The 21,504-nt window shown below is 37.4% G+C and overlaps 1 long non-coding RNA gene across 2 annotated transcripts in view; it reads right to left on the bottom strand.

The window, feature by feature from the left end:
• Positions 1–2,598: 2,598 nt before the first annotated feature.
• Positions 2,599–21,504, bottom strand: part of LOC147251378 (uncharacterized) — a 61,069-nt gene continuing 42,163 nt past the window's right edge. For both annotated transcript variants that reach the window (XR_015119062.1, XR_015119061.1), the window contains exons 3-5: positions 3,128–3,184; positions 2,833–2,871; positions 2,599–2,736 (exon numbers count right to left, since the gene is read on the bottom strand). This is a non-coding gene — a long non-coding RNA (uncharacterized LOC147251378). The remainder of the gene's footprint in view (positions 2,737–2,832; positions 2,872–3,127; positions 3,185–21,504) is intronic.

Below are 21,504 nucleotides of genomic sequence, written 5' to 3'. Positions count from 1 at the left end.
GCTCATTCCTCCACATTAATGGTCGCGGGGGGGCTGGAGCCTATCCCAGCGTCAGGGGCAAGAGGCAAGGTTCACCCTGGACAGGTCGCCTGTCCATCGCAAGGCCAACATAGAGAGACGAACAACCATTCACACTCACACCTACGGTCAATTTAGAGTATCAATCAGCCTCGTCCCCAATTGCATGTTTTTGGATGGTGGGAAGTGGCCGGAGTACCCAGGGAGAGAACCCACGCAGACACGGGTAGAACATGCAAACTCCACACGGATCCCGTGCCCGAGCTGGGACTCGAACCCGGAACCTTATTGCTTTGAGGCCACAGTGCTAACCACTGCACCACCGTGCAGCCTTAACATACATCCCTACATATAAATATACATATATACATAACTATATTTGCACACAAAATACATATACATATTAACATATATCTTATATGTACATATATACACATATTTATGTTTCTATACACATATATACATATTTATACTATACTATATATATACTATACACACGTAAAGATACATATACACACATACATACTTACATATATACTTATATACATGTAACATATATTTTATACATATACACATATATACATGCATATGTATGTGCATATATATATACATAAACACATATGTGTCTGTATATACATATAACATGTATATTATATATTTAATATATATACACGCATATATATCTGCTTGTATATGTGAATATCTAAAAATGTAGGAGCATGTTAACATACATACATATATAATATATACATACATATACAAACATGTAGGTATAAATATATACACGTATACATGCCTATATTTACACATATAAGTATATGTATACATATATACATACACATACATATATACATATATGTATCTATACACATACATGTATGTTCAAGTCCATAAATATACATATATCTTTACGTATATATATACACATGTGTATATATACACACATAAATACACATGTGTATATATAAACATGTGTATATATACATATGTACGTGTGTATATATACATACGTACGTGTATATATACATACATACGTGTGTATTTATACATACATACGTGTGCATATATACATACATGTGTATATATACGTACATATATACATGTGTATATATACGTACATATATGCGTATATATACGTACATATATACATGTGTATATATACGTACATATATACATGTGTATATATACGTACATATATACATGTGTATATATACGTACATATATACATGTGTATATATACGTACATATATACGCGTATATATACGTACATATATACATGTGTATATATACGTACATATATACATGTGTATATATACGTACATATATACATGTGTATATATACGTACATATATACATGTGTATATATACGTACATATATACATGTGTATATATACGTACATATATACATGTGTATATATACGTACATATATACATGTGTATATATACGTACATACATATGTACATGTATATATACATAAATACATGCTTATACATACATACATACATACATACATGTATATGTATGTATATATACATACATACATGTGTGTTCACAAATGTGTGAGCATGTCAACCTGTTTCTTTTTTTTTTTCTCCCAAATATGGTCGCGGTGAGTTGCTGATGTGCATTCTTTGGTAACATGTCTGGAGAGTCTTTCTATTACTGGGCTCGGCTGTTTTTTTTTTCCTGTTTGATTCACTGCCTGATTAATGTTTGGATGGCAGCAGAGGCCAGACTCTTAAATTAGTGTCATAATTAGTTATAGGACTAACCCCATGAATGGACAAAGCATGATTATGTGTTATTCTACTTTTTGTGACACTTGTGTAGTTGTGTGTATATATTTGGATGTTTATATTTCACTTCAAAGTGTTTCAGTACAAAGTGCATGTGTACATTTTTTTTTGTTTCATCAGTGATTGTGCAAACGAATTGTGTAGTCTCGCAGTGTGGGCCAGTGAACTCACTCCTTCTGTACATGCTGTCCAGAAGTCTCTTTTTCAGTCAATTCTCCATTTCAACCACTCTCACAGTAGAGAGGAAAAACCCTTTTAAATGTTATGGCAGCCTGAATACTAGATCTCTCCCAGGGTTAACACTTCAGCTAGTTCTCAGCTTGAGCTGATGAAAAAGTTGCTGTGATCGAAAGTATAACACTTAACCAAACAGCAATTGCTGCAGAGTGAAGTTTCTAGTGAAAGCCTTGGCTCCTACCTCACAAGATGAAGCCTACTACTGTTGAGTTTATTATTCATTAGCGCCCATTAGTGCTGAGGGAAGAGGGTTTCCTGTTGTATTGGTTGTCAACATGGGCATTAGGCAAATAGCTCTACTTTTGATTGACAAGGAAGCAGGTTTTTTTGTTGTTGTTGTTGTTCCCAATTAGCATCCAGCTGCAAAACAAATTATCGTCATGTTTGTGATCTAACATGAGACTTTCGATTGTTTTGAAAAGACTGTTGTTCTTTTCCTACACATTCATTAAATCACTTTGCATATTTAGCAAAAGGCTTGGAATTAGACCTGAAAAGTACACACAGAGTTAAGATTTCTGCTTAGATTTATTTTGATATTTAAAAGGCATGTTGTATTTATAGCAGGTGTAACTCGACCTGCTCTTCACAGGCAACAGCAACATCGTTGACGAATGATATTAATTAGGCCTTAAGGTATTATTGACTGAAGCAGTCAGTTGTCGTCAGCAGTCCAAGCTCAATCTAGAATGAAACGGATTTAATTAATCCAAGTCCTTGTGAGTCCTTTAGCCAACATGTTTGCTTTTACATTTATAAATTAAAATGTAAAAGACTTACATAGTTTTCCAGCTGCCTTGCAGGGATAAGTAATTGTTGCTGTACAAAACATAAGAAGCAACATGCAGTATTATTATATTCGGCACTGTGACTTCAACAGTGACATATTATTTGCAGATTTAGTGCAAATATCCAGCAATGTATAAATGTATGTATGTATGCAACAGCTGCATTTGAACTTTACTTTACAAATTGCAGGTCATGTTCCATTTTCTGTTCCAGTTTTTACATACATTGACTCAGGAAAAATCGTAACTGTAACAAAAAAGGTGATGATATTGAGTGAGTTTGTTACCTCTACTGTACGGGAAGTGTGTAACTGTGTTGAATATACCAACTCACTGCTTTCAGCCTGTAAAGCACAAGAGGAAATGTAGGTAAATATATACTGTGCAATTACCCTTCACTATAATGTGGGTGGGTAGTGAATTCAATCACATCTTTGTGACGTTCAATATATATTCATCCTGTCCGAAAAAAATTCTATTACTGAATATAAAAATACAAGTGTAAATAGGAATGTTATTGCATGATTGATACAAGCCCAATGGAATATTCAATCTCATACTTTGGTTCATGAAAAAGAACAGAGTGGAAATAGTGTAGGTGTAACAAGCAGTCGAATCAGTAGCTGGATTTACATGGAGCCTAATATTCCAATTAGAATCAGATTAGAAGCCCAAACCGAATAAAAATGTTCCATATAAACACCTCAATCCGAATAAAGAGGCCCAAACCGAATGGAATTTCATTCGGTTTCACAGGGGTAGAAAATTCCTTTTCCCAAACCGATCAGATGTAAAATCTTATCATGTAAACGGTGAAACGGAATGCTGTCAGGCTGTGTTCCTTCTGCGCATGCTCCGTCTTGACGTAAATGCGCAGTGACGTTTCCTCACTTGAAAAAAATGGCCGATTCCAAGCAGCAGTGCGCGCAGAACAGGTCTGCGGCGGAGAATTTATTTTTAATAGAAACCCTTAAAGATCTGAACATTATCTTTTGCTTGAATAAATGTGTCAACACAATCGGAACGACTGTGCTGATCACACGATAGACCTCTATCATTGATCAGTCACGTGATGTTTACATCGCTCTGCATGTGACACAGCCGTAAAACGACGGTTCCGATTAAATGAAGTGGCACATGTAAACACCAGATCGGAATAGATCACGTCACATGTAAACAGTAGACCCGAGCTCTTCAATCGGAATAATTTCAATCGGAATGAAGAAAAAGTCTGCATGTAAACATGGCTAGTGCTATTTAAAAAAAGAAAAACAACAGCAATGGTCAGGGTTAATAACCCACATCAGTAAGTACACTTTATAATAATCAGTCGACTTGATCCATAATCAATATGAAAGCACCAGGTTTCTGAGATGAACACGTAATCATTAATGGCCAGTCTTTATCTGAGATATTCTGTCTTCCTAATTGGACAGAGTGAGTGGAGTGATTTATTGGCGTAATGAGAGTGTCACATAAGACTCATTTGGAACGAATTTCTTGCGTGTTAACGTAATCATTTTACAGAGGAAGTGAGGCAGCGAGACTGTGGGGGACATCCAAGACACTAGATTAGCTCTTGAATATGCGATGTGTATCTGGCAGATATTTTGTATTTGTTCTCCCAGACAGCTGCTAACTGATTACAACTGTATAATGTGATCTATTTTGTTGTTCTCTGCTGCTGTTTAACTTCCTCCCTCTAGTGCTGATGTTATTATGAATTTGTTGTTGTTCTGACAATGTGGATGTGGAAACAGAAAGAACACCAAACACACAAATACAGATGTAAGACCATGATGTAGTTGGCTCAGGGCTACAAGCCACAGAACAATGTTATGGATCAACTAGTGAATCTTGCTCTGATCTGTGAAAGTCCTCTACACTCATGATTTTTTTTTTGGGAAACCCAAATAAAAAAAAACTAAATGAAGAACACGATGTTCCTTCACTGAGCGGCCAGCATCAGTCCACATAATACGGTGAAGACTTCAACAGGTCAGGGGAGCCTTGATATCAAACTCCTCCACAGAAACACTGGCCATAAAGTGAAGTGGTTCGAGGCCCTGGTTGGATTCCCTTGTATCCCTCCCTCTGGAGGTGTTCCAGGATCAGCTAATTTGAGGTTCCCACAGTAATGCCTGGATTCCTCTGCTTGCTGTGTTTCCACATGGATAAGAACTAAGACACCAGATGAATGTCAGGATATTAGTGACACTATTATTTCAAGTATTTAACTTGAAATAAACGCTTTAACATTTTGATCATCCACTGAATCGTAGCAGGGAGAACAGTGACTCTTGCCTCTTGTCTGTTGTTGCACAGTCAGATTTGGATTGAGTGGGAGAGGCGAACTCCTTGGAGAATTCCCTAAGACTTTACAGCACTAATTGAGAAATCACAAGCTGTGGTTAACTTTGACTGTTGCACTGCTATATGGCAAAGGGATGTCTCCACAGTCAAAGAAGAGTTTCAGCTCATCTGAAAACATTCTTGATAATACACACATTCACATAATATATATAAAAAGAAAACTGGCTTAAAAAAAAAAACACAAACGAGGATCCAACTTAAATAATTATATGATGTAACCATGAAATCCTAAGTAAAGTCAATTTGCTTCTGGTGCAATCTGTTATTTTATGGCTGAGCTGTTTTATCATCCTTTTTTTAATGTTTTATTTGTGACCTTCCACATTTTATCGTCGAGATAATTAAGATATCACCCTGTAAGACTGCGGTCTTATACAGCTGCTCTGTTATTACTTGTGCTAACAGCTTCACATGAAGGTAACTTTGCCAAGGCCAACACTCCAGAACAATGCAGCCCCTCAGACCGGGATAGGCTGTGGATAATATCATACAACGATGTAGATGATGAAACCAGCTGTGCTGACAGATGTTCATGAGGAATTGTGTTTCTCAGCAAGGGAAATACAGTACGGGGATGTGAGAGGGAATGTGTTTGTATGTACGGATAATTTCTGCATCCTCCTGGCCCGCTCCTCCTTGTCTGAAACATCTTAACATACTAATCATTACAATAAGCTCCATTATTAACCTCAAAAATGATAACAGAAAGCAGCTGCATTTTTTGAAAATTATCATCAATTTTTTGTACGTTTTCATTCCTTATGAATAGCTGTGTCTGTTTTTTCTGTGAGAAACCGTTAACCTACATACAAAAACAAAACCTTTCCCACTTAATTGTTCAGCTACTAATGTAACTTTTTTTTACAGTGGATTTAGATATTCACAGGAAATCAAAATAGCTCCATCTGGGCTAAAAAGGTGAGACCAGTTCTTTACATCTGGCAGACAAAAACATGAGTAAGGACAGGAATCTGCAGACATGAGCCAGCTGAACAGAGGCTATTCCCAAGGTGGGCTGTTTATTGAGGTTGAGCTGTAGCAGCTGAGCTTTGTTCATAAAATTACTTAAAATAACCAATTATCTGTCTTTGGCGGTGTATAGAACCATCCCTAAACCCCAGAGGATGCCTGTAGTCCTGATACTGACAGAAGAAAACTTGTGTCACACACTCTAAATATAGCTTTTTTATTTTTTACTTCCTTCTGCCTTATTCGTCTCCGTTTCAGATTTCTGTCTGATTTTGTCTATGTGTCTTTATGTCTGTCTCTACATTTGTCATTTTCATTTATTTATAAATTTTTGTCTGATGTCTGTCAAATCAAAGGCAAACAACTACTGTGTGAGAAGTAGCTGTGTTAAATTGGTGTATGTGTGTGTGTGTGTGTGTGTGTGGGGGGGTATTTCAACAGTCGTGCAATATTGTTAAAGATTTTACATAAACTTTGGGGGGGCTGCATATAGTGACTGACTGTATGTGCAACTTAACGAATCTATGTTTATAGTTCATTCTGTGTTGTGTTTCAAGTCATTATTTTATACCAGCTGAGGGAAAGATGTGTCATGTGATCGAAGCGTAACAATTACGTGCACACCTAGTCTTCGATGGAATCTGTGTGTTGGGCATATCACACCACTAAAAATGTGTTGGTCATTCTTAATGTACTTAACATCTTGTTGTTCTGGCCTCTAGTGTGTGTGTGTTTGTGTGTGTGTTGCCTCTCATCAAGAGGCTACACACGTTTAACAAGAACCTCTTTCTGTAACATTTTACTGTATGGTAACTCTATACTTCTGGTGACAATGATGATAGCTGACTTTAGTCCCATGGAACTATTTTTGCGCAAATCCAATGTTCTAGACAAAATCTTGTTCATTTATAATTGTTCAAAATTCTGTCCATATGTCTGCAGGTTATTATGAACATTTTTTTCCCCCTTGCTACTAAGCCACCCGTTCCACAGAGTGGTAGTCATCGTCAAGGTTCCACTTTACATACAGCCATCGGAATGCTTGATAAATGTGTCATTCTTCGTGACAGTCGTAGCTGACAAAAGCTACATATGTCATTCTCGCTATTAGATTTAGTCTCAGGTGCTGTCATCCATTTGGGGAAGAATAAATAACTTTTAATAATAAAACATACTTGATGACGTCATCACTGTTGTGCCACGTGCGTATATGTGCACGAGCTACGGAGACGTCCCTTCTGCTGAGGCTGCAGGTAGTAACTCAGAACAAAGACTCATACAAACATCTTACAGCCAAGACTGAATTTATTACCTCTATGTACTTTTCATTTGAGTTGAATTTTATGGATATTTCTATCCGTAGTATTTGTGAAACCTTGAAATACTGACTTTGAAAATGTTTTTCAAAGTCTTACCATTTTAAGATATGCATTTTAATATGTTTCTTGCACCTTCTGTTTGTCCAGATTGTCTGAACAGAGATGGGATGAGAGGTGGTTAAAAACAGGAGCTGAAATATTAATTCAATTAACTGATTTGATCAGCATAAAACTAAGTGGAAAGTATTTTGATAATCAAATCAATTCCAAACATTTTTGTTTTAGTTGCACCTTCTAAAATGTCAATATTTTTTCTTCCAGCTTTTGAATACCACACAGTATTTGAAGGTGTCAATGTTATCCCTAAAAAAAAAATAAAAAAAATAATTGGTGCTTGGAGAATTTTTCACATTTAAAGGAATATATACAAAGGCATTTTTCTCCCCCCTCTGGTGACCTTGAGAAGGAGGAGGGACATTTTGAGATTCCATGCAATTTACTTCCTGATGCATGATTTATGCAAGCCAGAAAATGTATTTCTAATAGGAGCAGGGAATATTAAAGTTGCTATAAAAAAAAAACCTTTCACAATAGTCGAGTGAAACATTTTCATGAAATTCAGCAAACCATAGGAGAATAGCTTGAATTCACTAACTTTACATGTAATGCTCCCTGTTGAATTATAAAGTGACATCTTTTTTTTTTCAGCCTACATATCAAGCGTCTGACGGATGGCCCTGTACGAGCGAGGTGAGGGAATTAAGAGAAACAGAGACATGCAGTATGTTAAAATTAAGATGAAAATTGGAACGAAAAGCAGAAATGGGTTGGATGGATTGGACACGCTGGTGATAGAATTCCACTGGGCAACCTTCTAATTAGTTCTGCTAGCCCGAGGCAGTGCATTGCCACTGGCCATGCAGCATACAGAGTTCCTGCAAGGCCTCTAATAGAATGATTGACCGCTCCGGCAAAGAGATAAGATGATAGCTATGATAAGCATAACACTTGCTTTTAATTACCCTGGGGTTTACAATATGTGATAAATACCCACATGCATAAAGATCAATAATTGGCATTCACAGTTTGAAACATGAACAATGAGGGCGCCTTGTGCGGTCACATTTACTGGCGTATATGTGCTTTTCTTTTCACCTGCATGTATCTCAAATGACATGATATAAACACGTATGTTAGTGTCAGCGGATTCGTAATGTCACACAAATTGTCTGTTGTGTAGAATGCAGTCATTTTATTTCATGAGCTTGTGAGTGATAATTTTACCTGAACTATGGGAAAGAAAACAGTGTGACTACTATCTTTGTTGTGCTGCTCCTTAATTGGCCAGCAAGGGAAATCATCTTCTGAAATGGTGTCACAGTCATGTGCGCTATCCCAATGAGCGAGTGGTGAGGGGAAGTTGTCAGGGGCCGGCATTAACAACACCTTTAAAAAGATACACTTTTGTTTTTCTTTTGCTATAGACGACGCGGTTAATGGCGAATGATAGAGAAGGTTAAGAATATCATAACATCCGATTATCACAGAATCAGCTGTGAGGAAAATGATGCAATAAAAAATAATAGTATGATTGGTGGTGTAAATTTCCCTCTTTTCACTCTTTCTCTTTTCACTCTTTTTATCTCTCCTGGCTTCCAGTCGAAACTAAAATTACACTATTAGAGTGTAGAAATAAACTAGGACAATGATTTGATCTTAAATAAAATCAGGGAGACGTTGAATCTCAAAAACGTCGTAAATGTCAAAGTAAGTTGCTGGAATCATCCAAATGATATAAATTCACCCACAGTCAGTCCAGACAGTTCCCCCCCATGATATGGCCTCATTAATTCAGATTATATTCACACCTCTCAGGGCTGTTTCAACACATTTTTATTTATTTATTCTTTTGACAGGTCACAGGAATGGACAAGGAACTTCCACGGGATCGTATGTAGGATTGTGCGGGTGTTGAAAATAGTTTCTTGTTATATCTCGCTAGAGGTGTTGATTGTTTTTTGCTGGTTGCATCCTTTTCTAACATAGATGGTGGAACAGCAGCAGGTTACAAATTTGTTTCAGTAGCAATCTGCAATCAAGTCATCATTCCGGAATCCATATGACACTTTATTCTTTCATCTGCAATGGCTCTGTGCTGCACACTGATGATAGAATATGCTGCAGCGCCATTAAGGATGAAAATGTCAATATGTATCAATATGATATTAATTGTCATCTTAGCAAGCAGTTAAACCTAAATAATTGCTTTTTGCTCAGAGGAATTCTGAGACATCCTGGGCAATTTACTTATTTCAAGTGTCGCTGTCGACATCCCCACCCTGAATGACTGGAGCATACCATTAGTATCTGCACCACTTCTAGAACATTTCGGGCTCAGTTTTGTTTTTGTTTTTTTTTTAATTTTGCATCGTCGCCACTTGTTACTCTGAGTTATTATCACCAGAAACACACACATATTATATATATATATATATATATATATATATATATATATATATATATATATATATATATACATATATATATATATATAAACAAATAAACACACACATATTATATGTATATATATATATATATATATATATATATATATAAAAACAAATAAACACACACATACATACATATACGCACACATGTAGATATGTATACATACTGTATGTACAAACATACACACTATATATAAATATTTATACACACAAACACACACACACACTATATATATATATATATATATATATATATATATATATATATATATATGTATATGTATATATATGTATATATATATATATGTATATACAGTCATGGAAAAAATTATTAGACCACCCTTGTTTTCTTCAATTTCTTGTTAATTTTAATGCCTGGCTCAACTAAAGGTACATTTGTTTGGACAATTATAATGATAACAACAAAAATAGCTCATGAGAGTTTAATTTAAGAACTAAGAACTATTCATTTTCCATGGTTTTCTTGATAATAACCAAAATTACTTAAATTCTTACATCAATAGCTATGGCATTGTACTGCCAAAAACACTACTTTTAAGCATTCCATGTTTTCTTTTCTGTTTGCTTTAAACACATGATACACACAAGAGTTAATACTTGATTGCATAACCATTGTTTTTGATGACTGCAGCCATGCGTCTTGGCATGCTCTCCACCAGCCTCTGACATTGTTCTGCTGTCACAGCAGCCCATTCCTATTGGACAAATTCAAACAAATTTTCTTTGTTTTTGGGCTTGTGGTTCTCCATTTTGAGTTTGATGATTTTCCACAGGTTTTCAATTGGATTAAGATCTGGTGATTGAGCAGGCCAAGGCATGGTGCGAATGTTGTGGTTCTCCATCCAGGCTTTAACTGACCTTGCCGTGTGGCAAGGGGCATTGTCTTGTTGGAAAATCCAGTCATTCGAGGCAGGAAAGAGTTTTCCAGATGATGGAAGAAGACTGTTTTCAAGGGTAGTCCTGTACATGACCTGGTTCATTCGGCCTTCACACAATTGCATTTGCCCTGTTCCACTCAGACTGAAACAACCCCAGATCATGACTGATCCACCCCCATGTTTTACTGTAGGGTCAAGACAGTCTGGGTTGTAAGCTTCTCCAGGCTTCCTCCTAACCAGTAAGTTGGCTGGAGTGGGCATCAATTCAAAATTGGATTCATCACTGAAGAGAACCTTAGCCCAATCACCAACAGTCCAATCCTTGTGGTCTCGAGCAAAGAGTAACCGGGCCTTCCTCTGCCTTTCATTGATGAAGGGCTTCTTGCGTGCTCTGTCTGACTTCAAACCAGCTTCAACAAGTCGGTTTCGAACTGTCCTTGCCGAACAAGTCACATTTTTCGACAGTGCCCACTCATTTTTAAGGTCCCTGGAGGTCTGACGATGATTCCTGACACAGGAACGGATGAGTGCACGGTCATCTTGTGGGGTAGAAAGACGTTTCCTGCCACGGCCAGGTAGCAATTTGGTAGTGCCATGTTCAGCTTGTTTTTTTTGGTTGTAATGAACGGCTGTCTTGGAGATCTTCAGTTTTTTCGCTACCTGTCTCTCACTCATGCCAATTTCCAGCAGTGCCAAGATGGCTGCCTTTGTGGCTTCACATGATTCTTTTGTTTTAGGCATTATGTGAGAGCTGACAACTTCTGAGTTGTGCTACGGCTTGAATGTAAGCAGGAAACCACTCTAGGCCTTTGCATGTGCAGTGCTGCTTGTGACATGAAATGGCCTCTTATATACCCTGGGAATCAATTAAGCTTAAGAATGTCAAATAGGACATAAAGTATTATGTGACCAGCTGCATTTTTTGTTGTGTTCATTGTATTATACGTTTAGTGGTACCAGATATTAGAATGAACAAGAAATTGAAGACAACAAGGGTGGTCTAATAATTTTTTTCCATGACTGTATATATATATATATATATATATATATATATATATATATATATATATATATATATATATATGTATATATATGTGTGTGTGTTTTTTTCCAAACAGAAAATGATATCACATATTCTAATCCAAGGGATAGAGATCCTCATTCTGTGGAAATACATCCATGAAAAACCCACCAAAACCTGAGGTGTGTGAAGAGACTCAATCTGAACCTCAAGCATTTTTCAAGAAGAGTAGAGATGTAAGTCCAAAGACTGAACATAAAAATCCTCGAAATTAATTGCAAAATTGATTTGTTCATGCCTCAAAGAATTTTTTAGAAATAATTGAAAATCCACGTGCCACAGGGCAATAGATGGGAAGGACAACACTTCTCCAACCTGTGTTACATCTGTGAATCTATTTCCTTAAAATGTTAATTTTATAACATATTATTTTAAACAATCCTCTGCTTTTACTACGATATCTTCCTGCTCTTTCGGCTGTTTCTCAGTGTTACTGAGACTATCCTTTCAAAAACAACCTCCAACATTGCAAAAAATGTACTTAATTGAGAAAAATTAAGAGAATATGACTAAAAACTCCCTTCAATAGTTATATAATTTAAGTTTATATATCTGACACATGCCCTCTAGTGGCTATTGCGATTATGACCAGAGAAAAGAAGGTACATAGATAATGTGATTATATAAGCAAGTAATGTAGGGCAGAGGTTTTAAGTATTGAATGGGTCAACAAAACACGAGAGTTCATCTGGAAGCTGCTATTCGATTCCCATTTCCAAACACAAGTCAAGACAGCTTTAAACCTGTGTGTTTGACAGACCATGCAATGGTAGACCTCCGCTTCCCCTTCTGAAACTGCCAGTCAATACTGTTGTTTTCCCCTTAACTATATTCACCATACAGGTATCAGAGTACTGGCATGTGAAGACAAGGAATCAAAAACATTTTGGATGACTTCAGGAAACATTTGCAGGATCATTTTTATTATTTGTCACGGAACAAACTAATTCATTTGTCCCTTTACACACAGATAGATAGATATATAGATATATGATAGATATATGATAGGTAGATAGATTGATACTCATGCCAGCAAAATAGATTTTCGTCCTTTTTGTGAAGATGCTCATTGTTCTATTGATTAGTCAAAATCTGTCCTCTTTGAACATCCAGATGTGAGGTGTGAATGTTTTTCGACCTGTCTCAGTTAAAACAATGTTCTTGGTGATCTCTGAGGTTAAAACTATGTGTATTATTATTTGTAAGTATGAGTTTTTATATCCTCAACACCCAGGTAATACATTTAAAAAGTGATATTGGAATTCTCCACCAAAGGCAGCAGTTACGTCCTCCTAAAAATATTCAGTTGAAGAAAAGAGCAAGGATAATGCACTGAGGTACTTGTCAGTTGAGTGTACAATGACTGTCTGATCCCATTAATCCCATTATGTGCATCTTGTGCTGTCTAATGTGTGTGAATGATCTTGTATTGCATTAGCTTTAGTTAGGATTCCTGAACTTGCCAAAGATTTTATTCAAATGTGGTTACTGGTGAGCAGGGAGAGATTTGTTTGAATTTTTTTTTATGAGCTTCAGTATTGATGATTTCCCTGGGTGTGTTTGAGATATCTATTTTTGTTCTTGTGTAGTTCCTTCTTCTTCCTATTTAAAGCCTGTTCAATGTATCTGGTTGCCGTACTTTTTTTTGTAGCCATTGCAGTGTTTTTGAACCACTTGTGGTGTTTTATTGTGTAAATAAGAAACCTCAAGTTATATGTTATGGTCACAACTATATTGATGGATGTGATGAATCCATCCATTTTCTCCCGCTTATCCTGTTAAGGGAGCCTATCCCAGTGGCTTTGGGAGAGAGGTGGGGTTCACCCTGGACAGGTCACCAGTCCATCACAGGACCAACACATAGAGACAGACAACCATTCACACTCACAGCCACACCTACGGTCAATTTAGAGTATCAATCAGCCTCGTCCCCTCTTGATGTCTTTGGACTGTGGGAGGAAGCTGGAGTACCAGAGAGAACCCACGCAGGAACAGGGAGAACATGGAGACTCACACAGAAAGATCCCGTGCCTGAGGCAGGACTCCAACCAAAATCCTTCTTGCTGTGAGGTGACAGTGCTGACCACTGCACCACCGTGCCGCCCGATTGTTGTCATGTCGGTAATTTTATTCTGGATTTTTCATTATTGAAATATAATGTTGTCAGGCGTCACAGTGTGATTGGGGGATCAATGATGTGGCACGAGGGCCCTTGTCATTTATCACTAGAGCTGTTGATTCATTACAGTTTACAGATGCTTTCTTACCATGGATTTTGACGGCACTGAACCGCATCATCTACATATGGGCTGATTTTCATCATCTACCAAATTCTCAGTGTGAAATATAGCTGATACTTTTTGATAATGAGTGTAAATAGTGCAGCTAAGAGTGGAAAACATTATGAAGTGGAATAAGACAACTGTTGCCCTCCAAATGCAGCAACCCAACCTGGTGGTCTATTTTTTATAAAGGAGATGAAAAAAATCTGATGAATTCTGTTCGATTTGACTGAAAGAGTGATGAGTCGACTGGCTGGTGGCTGATTGCTTCCCATGTGTTATTAGTCTCTTAATAAATGGAATGATTCCTCATTTGATTTACTTAAGTAATGTGTTCGTATGCTAGGGGGTGGATTTTTTTCATATTATCTGCTATCCTTGTGAATAGTGATGTGATGTTAGCTGATTTATTTCTAACTCAATGGGAATCCATCTAGTTTGGGTATTTATTGTTTGAAATTGTTTGTAGCTTTTTCATATTCTGCAGTATACAAGATGTCTGTTTGGTCTTTTGTTTGAAAGAGTTATGTGATGCCATCCAATTATTTTGTTTCAGCTCAGGTTTATCCTCCCTATCGTCATCCTCTAAGATATGGCACTATTGTCTGATTTTTGTTTATAATGTCACAGGTGATTTTCAATGCTTGGTTTTATTGTTGGGATGAATGATTTTTCTTTATTGTATTTAAGTTTGTTTGCAAGCTTTATGCAGTGTATGTTATTATGTTCAACATGGTCAAATCACAGTCTGTGTAACATGAATAGAGTCAAATTGGCTGTATAGGGACTGTTATGGATGTTTTCCAACCTGTATTATGTTTAATATGTCTTGTACTTTCCATCTGTATTTATTCCTGTTGATACTTATTTGGCTGTTTCCCTGATGAATGATGCAGTATTGGCTGAGTCATGTGTTTATTCTTTCTTGAACTATTTGTCAAAGTCATTATCTTAAAGGATGTATTAAATGGCTCTCTTTGGTTCGTTTTAGTTTTTGTTCTTTTGTGCCCTATGAAAATAATTGGATATGATGAATAGATGGATGATGGGGGTCAGATATTTGCCATCATGGAACTGCTTGTTAAGAAATAGTCAATTATTGGACATGATTGATGAACTTGCTGAGGGGATTTTGTAGCCTTCAACTATCACTAAGTCCAAGATCCATCATGCACTGTTTGATTATGTGCTGTGAGTGCCATTTTTTGGAATGATGTGAGGTTGTTGAACCATCTTCTGATGACTTGATTGTGTCTATGTCACCACCAAACATCCCTCACTTTAATAAATGCTGGATACACAAGGGGAGAGGTCACGGACACACACACCAACATTCTTAGACATGTTTTTAATGGCACATTATTAATCACTTAAAGCGAGTTTAAAGCTCCATAGCCTTCTATTTCTTGAGTGAGGCTGACTAGTAAAAGTCATCACAGATTGCGTTGTACTCGCTCAGTGGGAAGTGTCACTGATTCATTTGGACACAGCAGTAGATGGTAAGTTCTTGTATAAAACAGCTCTAGTCAGCTCTGGCTCTATTCTATAACTTTACTGTCATTAAAGTTGGCAAGTGACATTTAACTACCAGACGAGGGACTGCACAATGCAAATAAATGGCAACTTCGATGTTAGAATTATAATGACTTTCATATTCTACTTTTAATGACCCAATCAAGTTTTCAAAGTCACCTCCTTAGGAACAGGTAGAATCTCTTACCGCTGCAAGCCTTCTTATTGGCTAGTGGAGGGCAAACGATGTCAACTTAGCTGTAGGGGGATACTCAGCAGTGGGGAGGAAAAGGCTAAAAGCTCAATCACTTACACTAACTCCTCCACTTTTCCCACCTCCATACCAGCTTTATGGAAGCCCATTTGGATATTTTTCATGCTTCACTTCATACAGGGGTCTCTCTAATCCCCAGGCCTACCTAATGAAGAGGTAATGAAAAGTTAATCCACATAGCTCAACTCCACCTAGCCTTTAGCTAATGCCGCTTTTAACTCCAGCTCTCATTAACTTTTAAAACATGAGCCATTAACAACAGGTTGGTAGACTACCCATCGGCTGGCCTCCCAAGCTCTGTCCAATCTCCAACCACTCACTGTGTCTCAACTTTAAAGCACAATTAAGTGACTGGGAGAAATTCTGCTACACACTGACCCACTAATTAGGAGGGGTCTGGCGTTTCTGGAGCTCAGCTGTCACTGTATTGATTCCTTGGGATTCTTTTGCACTTTGACTGGCCAGGTTTGGCATTCAGGGACTCAGTAATTCTTCTTGAGGATGCACAAAGTTACTTCACCATCTGCTAATTTTTTGTACTTCAGTCAGTGCAGTTGAATATTTTTGATTTATTGTTTCCAGAGTTGTGTTTTCTTAAGGACATGGTGAAGAATTGAGGAATGATTAAGGAGGAGTTGTAGTTGAATGAAATAGACACGGCCACCTCCCACACTTCCCCAGAATCCAATGCTGCCTCCATTAAGGGCTGCCACTGTTACCGCCCTCCCTATATATGACAACATTAGGTCATAAAACATGTCCGTCCAAAGCAACGATAAATAGTGATTTGATTACTAATGGTTAATGCAAGGGCAAACAAGTGCGTAAATTTTGCATTCCTGGGGCTTTCTTGACAGCTCTCAACTGATTACCAATTCATCATTTTTGTGCTGTGGTGACAGATAGTTCTACAGCACTGTTGCTGTGGAGAATGAGAATGAGGTTAATGAATGTGGATCAGGCTAATTCCTCTGTCCTTGCCAGACCACAGACCTATAAAATACTCATACATATACACATCTGCATGGATGAGACGGTGTGTTGCAAAATGGAAAGGTTCTCATGGGACATCAAGGAGGAATAAAAGCACATGTTGCTGTCTTCTTTTACGGTGTTAGATGTTGAAAGACTTTAAATGTGCCAGCTTTATGAACATCACGTACAATCACACAGTTCCACAGTAACGTGAGATTGTTGATCCTCTGGAGACCTTTTTTTTTTTTTTTTTTTTACACTGGTAGTTACAACTAATGATGATGGGCACAGATGTTACCAACATGTCCTGTGAAGTGAGGTCATGTCAGAATCAAGGCTATGTGATCACATTCCAGCCACATATTCTCATGAAACATTCCTACGTCTTATAAAAGAGCTGTGCAAAATTTTTTGTACGCATTTTGTTTGATTGTCCAAATGTTGTGACGTATCGTTACTTGCTCCACAATTACATTTGTTTTATATTCAAATTGCATTGCTTTACTTTGTGCGAGTGGTTTATTAAGCAGTCTGCCAGCTGCTGTTGAAAGTCAAATTGTATTTTTGATATGACAATTAAGACCTCTACTGTTTAAAACCTGTCATCTTTGGTTTTATCTGAGGTTGTCTTTGTGTTGCGTTTTCGGTTTAAAAACACTAACATAACCTCAGGTCTCTCTCTCTCTCTCATTACTTCTATCTCTTACAGTATGATGGGTCTAAAGTGTCAACAGCACAGTTTTAAATTCTGATCCCTCCAGTCTATTACAGACAGAAAAAGAAACACGAAAGTTCAGTTCCCTCCTCCTTTTTCCTCGAGGGGCTGCTGATTACCTGTTGTCACCGTCACAACTACAGTGTTCCAGTCCCCGTTACAATGTAGACACTCGGCTGAATGGGGAGAGATAGTATTTGATGCGTTCCCCCATGATTTAAGACAGATTCAGAGACTAATTTATGGGCTTCCTTTGTAATTGCACGAGCATGCTTGTGCATACTTAATCAAGCAGTGAGTAATAGCCAGTGTTTGCTGCCATACCAACGGCACCAGACAGTCAGTATTACATAGTTGGAAATCAATTTATGGATCTTTACTATCACCACGGTGATGACTTGTTTGCTTGGTGAATGATTTTAATCTTTGCAAATGAGAAAATTGTGGCATTTATGTGGGCTTTTAAATAGCAACATTCAATTGGCTCAACATTTACACATTATACCAAGCTTTTAACTTCAATGATTAAGTGTAATTTTAGTTATGGGTTAAAACAATTATTATTATCATCATTATTATTATCCATTATCATAAAATGAAACGCAATACTTAACTGTTTCATAAAAGCCTCATATGTGTTTCATGTTGGCTTACTTGTGATCCTCAAATGCGCTTTATTCTGGACTCCAGATCTTATTCTGGATTTTGGACTGATTATTTCATTATGATTATTTAATCTGTCAGTGACATATGTAAAGGGTAACATATCTGTTAGAGGCATTATAAACATAAGCTGAAACTTTCCTTCTGTTGATATAAAAGTGTTTATAGTCACCCAGCCTGTCTTAAAACTTAAAGAGGAAAGGAGAAATCAGTTGGCTAAGGAGTTTTGCTGAATCTCAATTTCATACACGTGTAAGCATGGTCTAAAGGACCAAAGGAGACGTGAATCAGCAGAATCCGACATTGATGTCCAGGAAGAAAATTGTACATTTACCATAAGCAGGGAAGCAGTTTACAGAATGTGAACCACAGAGGAACCACCCTTGAAGTTGAGCAATATATCCTTAGCATAATATGGGAAATCTAATATTGTGCAATCTATGGAGAGTTATGTCTCTGGCAACCTGCATGGCCAGCAAGGCCTGCTTTTCCTTTGAAAGAGGAAAGGGAGAAAGCTAGTTTTGTTTTCTTAAGACAAAAGCAATTACTATGAACAACAGGCAATTATTCTTATTTCTTTTTAGTACTGTTGCTACATGATGCAATTTTTGGAACTAGTGAGAATATTACAACCATCTGCCAGTGCACTGACCAGTGAGGAGCGTGTGAGTAAAGAGAACTTACTGGAGAGCAATGATCTCTATGGTTGCAGGCTGAGGGGAAGGAATTACCAAAGAGCTAATAGAACGTATTCTTATACTCCATAATTAATTAATTATCATTTTCTGCTTGATGGCTCTCTGAAGGCCATGGTGCTTTGCTGCTGATGCACTGTCAGCAACTGAGGCTTATTACTGTGCCAGCCCATGTAAACCATACTGTATAGTGCACTCTCCTACTTGCTTCAATTTACAGAGTCATAATTTCATAGTGAAAACGCAATTGGCACATTCATTACATTCTATATCAAAGCAATTTATAGAGCTTAGGCAAATACAGCCACCATAAATAGTTGGTTATTTAGAGAAGAAAGAGAAATGTTTGTATTTGTCTGTAGATGATTCATTAAACTGTGCATGTATGGATTTCATCATTTTTGTTGACGCAGTGTCTCTCTGTAGGCAGGGCTTCTGAATTATTCCCCCAAATGTGGGAGTTATGGGTCAAGTTATTTGTTTTATAGCAATTTGTAAAGTTAAAACATGATTTTCAGTCGAGGCAGATGCAATTCTTATAAGGATTAAACTATTCAAATGGTCAATTTAAGAGGAAACACATTTTGTGCTAAATCTTTTCTCAAAGTTGCACAGAGCGAGAAGCATATTTGCTCTTGGATAAATCAAAGCTGTTTATAGTTTTATGCATTATTTGTCGGCACACATTTCATTGTTGCAGAGCAATGAAATGAAGCCCTCATTTAGCCCTTGGCACATCTAACAGACCAGATGAAATACTGGGAAACTTTCTAGTGCCCAGACTGAAAGCTGTGCATGCATTCGTTCATGCATCCCCACTGGGGGCACTTTGGCACATAAAGGCTATTCTTTTAACAACCTAATCTGGGTCATTTCAGTGGACCGGCCATCTAAACAAGCTTACAGCTACTGAGATCTGGACGGGGGAGCAGCTTCAGTGGCAAACCGTATTAAACCCTCCCTCCAATTGAATATCAGAGGTCGTATATCTTAATTTTGTTTCAGCTTCTAATAATTGTTTTTGATTGTTCACTGATGTTGTAAGTTGCTAAGAACAGTGGGAAGCGACCACTAGAAACTGTTCCACTATATTCGCCACAAATTCTCAGTACTGAATCACTGAGTTGACTTTAGAGACATTTGTGTATTCACATCTGTATAATCTGCTTGTTTAAGTGCGAGCTGTTCCATCAACATAAACATTGGCTAAATTAAAGGAATACTTTGTTTTTTGTTGACTTTTTTTACTTGGACCTAAATTTCCTAACTTTTTCATCTGAACATCATCATTCTTGAAATCGCACACAGCAGCGCTCGCTATAATAAAATTGAATGGGGTAACCAGCTACCGTCAACCGCTAACACTGCATTTGTTTTCACACTGAGAGGCTCAGATTGATATAATAATTGTCAAACAGCATAATGGAAAGGAGACATTACTGTCTGTCTGTATCTTCTGCTGGATTCTGCCACTTTTTCTGTGTTGTAGCCCGTGTCCAACTCTCACTCAGGGAGAAATCTCACTCCGAAATCTCGCAAGTTGTTGAGGTGTTGCAGGAAATCACTTGTGGAGACACCAAACGTGACACAGGGTTTAATAGGGATGGGTGTGAGTTTGTGTTGGGTTACAGAAGGCACAACAAACGCACAAAAACAATGGCTCTGTTTGTGCATTTCTTACGTGTGGCGACAAAATGTTATATGCGTCTCTCAAAAGTGTCTCTCCGCCTCTCAGTTATGTTTCATCTTTCAAATCCTGCAGAGTTCTTTCAATTTCAGGGCCTTTGATAATTTTTTTTTTTATGCCTCAAGGGGCAATTTGTTTGTTTATAATTGTGAAATTCAGTATTATAAACAGATGTACAATCAGTGTATAAAATCTATCACTGATGATCTGTGAGGATATAAGAGAAAAAAATGGTAGAGCATTAGGTGGGTGACATTTTACTTTATCATTCAAAAAGCTTCATCATGGCTTTTTGAATGGTAAAAAGGCTTGATGAATGGCTACAGGACCTTGGGGGGGACCTATTAATGCTGTCTTAAGAGAGGTACAACTTTTGCCCTGATGGAAGCGACTCAAATTCTCATGTTTTTACGGCAGTGAGCCCAAATTGTCTGCCCCATATTTATTTATTGATTTATTTTAAACTCGTCAAATTTTATTTTACTGAACGCAATGACAACTGCCTCTGCCTCTCTCTCCCTCACATGCAACCTGACTCTGTAGCTTGTGCAAAAAACAAAATTATATAACAGAAATAGCTGCCACCATAACAACAGAAAGCGTTACCAAAGCAGACGACACAGAGCTGTACAAACAATTTAATCTGAACGGCATCTGTAAACTCCTATCACACATTAAAGCTCATCATAGCTCGGTCAGCTTTAGCTACAAAT

Source organism: Aulostomus chinensis, chromosome 13 (assembly GCF_037954235.1).
Source record: "Aulostomus chinensis isolate RoL2024-O1b breed Wild chromosome 13, RoL_Achi_v1.0, whole genome shotgun sequence".
NCBI lineage: Eukaryota > Metazoa > Chordata > Actinopteri > Syngnathiformes > Aulostomidae > Aulostomus > Aulostomus chinensis.
Note: the sequence above shows the minus strand (reverse complement) of the source record. Positions and strands in the feature narration are given on the sequence as shown.